The following is an 8,782-nucleotide window of genomic DNA, read 5'->3' as shown; positions in this document are numbered from 1 at the left end:
GGCAGCTAACAACTGTCTGCAACTCCAGTTCCAGGGGATCCAACAGCCTCTCTGTCCTCTGTAGGCATTTTACTACACGGGTGCACTTACTTACATGCACGCAATACACGCATACACATGAAATTTAAAAATAATAAATAAAATATTTAAAAATTTATTATGTCTCAGGCTGGAGAAATGGCTTAGCAGTTAAAACCATTGGCTGCTCTTTCAGAGGACCCAGGTTCAATTCCCAGCACCCACGTAGTGGCTAACAGGCAATAAACCATCCATAACTCGAGTTCCGGGGGATCTTCTGACCTCCGTGGACACGATATGGGTATACTTACATACATGCAGGCAATACTCTCATACACACACACACACACACACACACACACACACACACACATAAATAAAACCTCTCTCCACTCTTCCCGTCTCCCCTCTCCCCTCTCCCCTCTTGTGTATGCCATGGCACTTGTGTGGTGGTCAGAGAACAACTTCCCGGAATCAGTTCTCCGTTTCCACCTTAATGTGGGCTCCAGGGCTGGAACTCCACTTTCCAGGCTTGAGCAGCAAGCGTATTTACCCATTGAACCATCTGGTTGACCTCCATTTTTCTATATTTGATCTCCTGTCAGCCCTTAAAATTTATCGAAACTCTTGTAATGGGGTATCATTGGAATAGCAAAAAATTAAAATATTCCAAGACTCACACATTTTCTCTGCAGAATCAACAAATCTTTTCTTTACCATCTCTGTTGCATGGATTTCTCCTTTCCTCCCAGACCCACTAATCAGGGATTATTGGTAAAAATGCCTAACCTGGCCACTTTTAGCTGTAGCCTTTAGGCAACCTATGAAGCACTGGGATCCCCTTGTTGCTTGGGGGATCCTCACTGTATCCTATTGCCTCATTTTAGAAGCACCGGGCTAGACCCACCAAAATCCCTGTGTCTTTGCTGTGGAAACATGGAAAAAAGTTGTATCTAAGTGGAGCCTGAGTATTGTCCACTTCCCTCAAAGAAAACAAGGAGTCTTTAATTTTTTTAAAATTACATTTATTTATTGTTTGTTTGTTTGTGTGTGTGTGTAAGTATGCACACACAGTCATGCCACCGTGTGCATGTGGAGACCAGAGAACAGCTCTATGTAGTTGGTTCTTTCCTTCCACTATGTGGGGCCTGGGGATCCAACTCATGTCAACCAGCTCAGTGGCAAATTCTTTCTCGCTGTGACCAAGAAGTAAGTTCTTACCATGGCCAGCCCTGACATTCAGGTAAATATGACAGGAAGCGAAAATTTTTCTTATTTTACATTTATTTGTTTTTCGTGTGTGTGTGTGTGTGTGTGTGTGTGTGTGTGTGTGTACATGCTATGGCATACCAGTGGAGGTGAGAAGACAAGTTGTGGCATTTGGTTCTTTCCTTCCACCATGTGGGAACTGGGATTCAAACTCATGTTATCAGACTTTGGCAGCAAGTGCCTGTATCCTCTGAGTCATCTCACCAACCTGGAAAGGTTTATTTTGGAATTTTTCTTGTCCGTACTTTACAGGTCTCCATTTTTCCTTTTTCTGTGCTTGATACATATCCTGAAAAACAGTTTAAGGAATAAAGCCTTCTTTCCTAAATTTTTGTAGAGACTGGTAAGTCAATGAAGTATTAATAGGCATTTTGTAAACAATAGATTTCCTGGAAAGTATGCTTGAAAAACTTAATGATTTTCTTATCCTCTCCCCTTGGAAGACTCATAATACCAATCAAAAATGATGCTAAAAATCTTTGCAATAGCATGAACTCACAGCAGCTGTAGTTATTGGCACTGGGCTTGTACAAGACTGGCTCTGCCAACAGTCATTTGTGGATGAGGGAGGGGATCATGGGGCCTGTGATCATTAGTTTTAATTGTTACCTTGATAAAATGTAGACTCATCTTGGAAGAAAGTCTCAATGAAGGATTGTCTAGGTCAGGTTGGCCTGAGGGCATGTCTGTGTGGGATTGTATTGACTGCCTTAATTGAGGGATAATCCACCCATTGTGGATGGTACCATTCCCTAAATTTGTACCTTGGACTATACAAATGTAGAGAGGGGAGCCAGGTGTGGTGGCACACCTTTAGTCCCAGCACTGGGGAGGCAGAGGCAGGTGGATTATCTGTGAGTTCAAGGCCAGCCTGGTCTACATAGTGAGTTCCAGATCATCTTGGGCTACAGGGAGACCTTGTCTTAAAAAGAAAAACAAATGTACAGAGGGAGCTGAGCACAAGAATGCATGCATTCATTTTTCTCTGCTCTTGACCTGGAATTTTGAGCTAAAATAAGCCCTTTTTACAGTATATTTTATCACAACAGAAATGAAACTAAACTGAATCTAAGCCCTTACTGATGAACTATTGGGTACTGGCAGATTCTGGGAGAAGGGGAGTCATTGCTTTTAGTTGTGTATCCACAAGCGAGCCTACCATGGGCTCCAAACCCATGGTGACACAGATGGTATTAGTTAAATTGAGTGAGTCACAAAACAAAACAAGAAGATTTGAATATCTGAAAGAGTTTTGTAAAGAAGAAGGAGGGCTGACAGGGGTGGGAGGGAGTTAAAAGACTATGGTAAGGGGAGAGTATAATCTGGATATATTATAGACATGCATGAATTTATCAAAGAAAAATTTAATTAATAAAAATCCTTGCATTTACAATCATCCATTTCTTTTATTTAAACTCAGTTTATTCTACATCTATTGGTCCATGAAGCATCTCTTTTTTTGTTTAGTAGCTGACAATATATGATGAAATTATCATTCCCTTCTGTTCAGCTACAGATTAAGGGAAACTCACTGGAGGACATTTTTGGCGTCATTTGGAAATTCTGTGGGGGTTAGCACCTTCTAACAGATTTGTGAGTCATCTGTGCAGAAATAATAACTTCATCTTTCTATAATTGATCTCAATCTGCTCATGAGTCCCTGCTTTCACAGAGGGAAAGAATTACTAATACTTTGCCTTTTTGAAATGACTCAATGTTTTCTGGTTTAAAACTTAATCTCTTTTGGATAATTAGTTACTCATTTGGTTCTGCATTTCAATTTATTCCATTCAATAACCCTATTGGAACTGCTCTTAACTCAAGAATTTCCTCTCCCTTCTCTGTGCTTTCTACTCCCAGTATCCCCCTTTCCTGCCCTTTCACTTTCCTGTTCGTAGATTCTCTCTACCTTTTTTCTTTCCCCCGTTCTCTCACCATTCCTTATCCTCCTATTGAGGGATGTACAGTTTTGCAGGAAACAAGCCCCTTATGTAGGAAGGTTTTTTGCCACATTGCCTACCCAGAGCAATTGTGAGGCTTATCGTTGAGACCATACCCTTCAGAAGAACGTGGGGGAAAACATGTTAAGATTTATTTTTCTGCTGGTAAAAGTATATCTTAGACCTAAAATATCAGAGAGGGGGAAACAAGACAGTGTAGTCCAGGTAAATGAGAACTGGGGCAGGTATGTAGTTCATGGGTAAGAAATCATACTTAGTATGTGCAAAGTCCTGGGTTTCAAGGGAAAGAAGGAAAGAAGAAAGGGAGAGAGGGAGAGAGGAAGAAAGGAAGGAAGGAAGGAAGGAAGGAAGAAAATAAAAAATTTTTTGAGGCAGGGCCTTGTTAAATTGCCCTAGCTAAACTGGTACTCACTACATCAAAATTGCAGTAATCCTCCTGCCTCTGCCTCCTGAGTGCTAAGATTAGAGGTCTGTACTATCACATCTGGCTAAAAAGACAGATATTTTACTAATTTCCTTTAGTATAGGAAGTAGAGCAAAGACCACCACATTGAATATTTCATGATCTCAGCCCTAATTGCATACCATTGATGGGAAGGTGAGAAGCACCATTTTCAAATTATTTTTCATGATATTGTAGGAAGCTTTGATCCAATTTATTTATAAAGCCAGCGAAAGGCTCTGTGTATCTCAGATGAAAGTAGATCGAACAATAGGGAAAGTACCTGAATTTTGCATACAAAGAGAAGTTAAATTAACTTGTAGGAATCTGTTATTTATATGCTGCCGTATCTGGCTTCATTACTCTGTAAAATGCCTGCTATTTGCATCCACGTCTATTTTCTATTCTGTAGAGTTGTTCACAAAGTAACTAAACAAACATGTTGTACCTTAAAAAATTATTGAAAGAAATGGATTTTTTATTTACTATTTTTATTTTATGTGTATGACTATGTTGCGTGCATGTAGGTAGGTACACTGTGTTACACAATGCCCGTGGAGATCAGAAGACAGTGTCAGATTTCCCTGGAACTGGAGTTATGGAAGATTGTTAGCTGCCATGTGGGTGCTGGGAATCGAACCCAGGTCCTCTGCAAGAGCAGCCAGTGCTCTTAATTACTGAGCCTTCTCTCCAGCCCCAGAAATGGATATTTTTACAGGTAAAAAACGACAACATGTTTTATTGTTTCCTATCTATATAACTCAATTATGAGATCCAAATTCATGTCCTGAAGTGGGGAAGAAGCTGCTCAGCAATAGAGATAGGAAATTGTGATGCTTTCCAGTGCCCGTGCACAGCAGTGCGCTTTTCTTTTTCTAAAACACTCTCCTTCTAATAGATATGCGCTGTTTACTAAAATCTAAGAGAACATAACAAGGCTAACGAGAAAAACCTCTATCTACAAAAATTCAGCAACTTGCGTGAATTTGCGTACAGAAACATTTCTGCGCTCACAAGTATGTGTCACCATTTGGGGGCTGTGTATTAGTAGAAGCAGCATGTTAACAAATGGTAGAGAGTGAGTATCACAGCTCTCGTGCACCCCAGGTGTGTGTCTAATCTGCTTAACCAAACACTGGAGAAGACTCTTCACCATTCATCAGAAGCTAACACTTGAAACTGATGTCTTGAACATTATCCCCACCTAGAACAATGTTTGAACATTGTTCCGAATGCTCTGAAGCTTGAAGACCTGCTAATCACTTTAGATAATGCTAACTAGCAAGATTTCAGGTCCAGAGTATTATGGGTCCCTATCCCACGATATGGCTTATGGTAGAGCTGAGTTTGGATTCTCCTCTATATATTGCTAGCTCTATGAGCCTGGGACAGTGATTTTACCTCAGCTTTGTAACATTTGTAAAATGAGTTTAGTAAGAATGATTATTCATTGTTACGAGATGGTATTGATTTAGGTAAAAAGTATAAAGTCATTAGCATTTAGGAATGTTTCTGCATATTGTCTATGGACAGGGATAGAGTGGCACTGACTCGAGTCCAAATATGAATAAACTCCAGAACTTAAGGCTTCTTTGGAATTGATTAGAAAAAAACATGAGTCGCTCTGAAGGCAGGCCTACTCCTTACTCAGTGAGAAGGCAGCCCGACCCAGGTCCTCTTCTCCAAGAACAAATGGCCTTGCACGTTTTGTCTCTGAAACCTACATCAAGTTTGAACTTGGAGCCCATGTATGAGTCTGGGGCAGTAACCAAAAACCTTTTATTTTGACTGCAAAATGTATTGTTTTTATTCCCTTTTCTCCAGTGAAGAATTTAATTTCAACAAGTTCTCACAATTCAATGCTTTTATTATCCTCAAAAGACGGAGAAGGACTGCTGTGGTCTCAGGAATAATTCTTTGCCTTCCTCCCTACTGCTGTTGTTGGGAGACACAGGACCCTCCATTATTCTCCACTCTAGTCCCATGCTGCTATTCAAGTCCTGGGCTTAAATTTCTTCCTCCGCTGGCTCTTAAGGGTCAGCCTTGCTCCCATCTCAAACCAGTTTCTCACAGACTTGTTTTCAAACTGTTTCTGGCATTTTTTAACCTCACTTTTGCCCTCACTGTCTGGGCCCAACTGCTCTCTGCCCCCCCCCTCCCGCAACTTGTTCAAACTGGCAGGGATCTAGGAGGATTTGGGCTTTGTTCCATGTGGGAACTACTTGTGCACTCTCCACTGGGAAAATGACACCGTTTGCAGTTCAAGAGGCATCGGGTGTTGGCACAACCCTGCGAGCTTGTAATTATATAACTTTATAGCCAGAACCCCTGAACAAAATGCCTTCAAAATGGAGGGAATTTTCCCATTGCTTGATGCTTGAGATGTTATGCTCAGAACAATGCATTTTAGGGGCTGCAGGTGCAGCTCAATGGTACAGCATATGATAAGCATGTTGAAGGACCCGGGTTCAGTCCTCAGCACCAAAAAAATAAAACCCCATCCATTTTGACTGAGAAGGGCCAATGTAGGAACTGAGCCCATAAATAGAAGCCCTAGGGAGTTAGACACAGGGGTGAGGGGACTGGAGAGTAGAGTATGTCAATGAGGATCAACTTCTGATTTTCCTCCTTTGCACCATCTCATCTGGCTCCAAGTTGTTGATTTGTGAACATGAATGCTTCCTGCTTTGTCCTGTTACTTTATCCCTGCCACTGGAGGACAGAGAGAACAGGGGACAGCTGTTTAACATCTAGCTCTAGCTGTTTTGCTGAGAACAGTGTGGAAAGAGGAATGCATTCCTGTTTATTGAGCACCTGCTATCTGCCAGTTACCAGGAATGTCCACATCACATCAGCATTAGAAAAATGGGGGGTGAGGTTGAAATAACTCACTGAACAGAGCCACAGTCTGCTGAGCGAGAAGGGACAAAGCTAAATGCCATATAGCAAGCTCACTTAGCCATCTTGTGCTCCTAATTATTATGTGCTTTTCAACAGATGTGGAAACTGAGAATCAGGCTGAAAGGCTCTCCCAAGTTCCCACAACTAGTTTATGGTGGAGCTGAGCTTGGATTCTCTTCTATTAGGGAGAAAACACACACCCTTCTTGTACCAGAACAACATGCAAAACCAAGAAAAGAGAGATGTCAATTTCACTCAGGCATCTCTGTCGGTGAATATCAAGGTATTAAATTGTAGGTGCATATATTTCCAGTGGAACCCAATTAGAAAAGGAAACACAATAGTATGGAATGTCTCATTCCTCTTTGGCAGCTGCCTATATGGGAAGAAAAACAAAAGGATGAAAGCAGGAAAGAAAAAGAAAGCATGGCAGCTGAAAGGCAGACATTTTTCTAGAGCTAGAAAGATAAAAATGATAGTCTCCCTTGGAATTTATCTTAATGAGTAAGAGTCAATCAATGGAAAGTGACAGATGGGATAATTTAAAGTTCAACTTGCGCTTCTGTTTCTTTGTATAAAAGAGAACCAACTTTTTGATCTTTTTTTCTCAACTGTAATATTCTGCTGCATAAAAAAGATTGAACACTGACTACCACATTAATATGTTACTGGCATCTTTCTTTTTTCATATCCTACATGTTGAGTATAAAACCGTCCAGAGAGACTGATAGCTGTAATATATTACAGTTTCTCGACTTCAAATTAATTTCATAACAGTGCAGTAGGGCCAGATATGCTGTGCTCCAAGAAGTATCTCAAAGCATGTAATATTCTTTTCCTTTGAAGCCCTAGGTCTGACTATTTTATTTATTGGATAACCTATCTAGATTGTACTTTCTTCTGCTCCATTACCTGATGCAGTAATTACCACTATCCCTGAAGGATACCAGTCTGTGCCAAGTGTCTCTTTACATGTGAGCTCAGGGTGAGCTGAACTAGGTGCAGGATGAGCAGTGGCATTACATGTGAGATGTGAAGTGCATGACTCCAAAAGTGCCAGTGCACACTTAGAGTTCTAGCTTAAGTTAGCAGCTCATGTAGACACAGCTCAAGCTAATGAACTCATATATGAATAAGTCAAACTGATGGACAGGGCATTAGTTGAACCCTTCCTCTTTACCCACAACCCTATTTCCCATCCTGAAGAGAAAGTATAAAAATACTCTGTCATTCTAAAGAATAAATAGGAGCACACTCCTTCCCCCGTCCATTTTAGGAGCTCTGTAGCTGGTACAAAGGATCAGAAATAGATACCAGACCTCTACTTTTTTTCCTCTAGAGCTGTGCTGTTCAACATGGTGGCCATTGACTACATTTGGGGATTCACAGGTAACTTACTTAAAATTAAATTTAATAAAAATATTTAAAATTAAATTAGATTAAAATTTAGTTCCTCAAGGCAGCTGGGGTTGTAGCTCCATGGTAGAGTGCTTTCCTAGCATAGCACAAAGTCCTGAGTACAGTCCCCAGCACTACAAAATTGTAACTCCTCCAGCTAGGCATAATGGTGCAGGCCTTTCACCCCAGCTGCTTAGAAGGCTGAAGCAGGAGGGTTTCCTGCCTAGACTACAGAGTGAGTTCTCTGTAGAGAGGTTATCCTGATAATTCAATGAGATATTGCCTCACAAATGAAAATTGAAAGGGGATGGAGTGTGGATATATCTCACAGGCAGAGTGTTTGCCTAGCATGCAAGAAGCTCTAGGTTAAATCCGCAGTAACGAAAAATATGAGTTCCTCAGTCACACCAGCTATGTTTGAAGTACTCAGTAGCTACACACAGTAATGACTATCATATAGAAGTGTGCAGAAAAAGAATATTACCATCACTGAAGAAAGTTATGTTTGACAGCTCTTCTCTGGACCCCAACTGTGTCTGATCTTGAAAGGAGAGTAGAATATTGATTAGTTTCGGGAGAAAGGAGCACACTTCAGGATGGAATTTGCAAAATCAAATGTTCATTGTTCTTTCTTTCTTTCTTTCTTTCTTTCTTTCTTTCTTTCTTTCTTTCTTTCTTTCTTTCTTTCTTTCTTCTTTCTTTTTTACTTGTAGCAAAGGTTACTATCAATCTCCACTCACAGGCCACTTATGCAGCACATTACCTAGGCCTGTGACTTCATCGGCCGGTTTGT

This window comes from Nannospalax galili, unplaced genomic scaffold (assembly GCF_000622305.1).
Source record: "Nannospalax galili isolate Female #2095 unplaced genomic scaffold, S.galili_v1.0 scaffold371, whole genome shotgun sequence".
In the NCBI taxonomy this organism is placed as follows: Eukaryota; Metazoa; Chordata; class Mammalia; order Rodentia; family Spalacidae; genus Nannospalax; species Nannospalax galili.
This window is presented reverse-complemented; position numbering follows the sequence as displayed.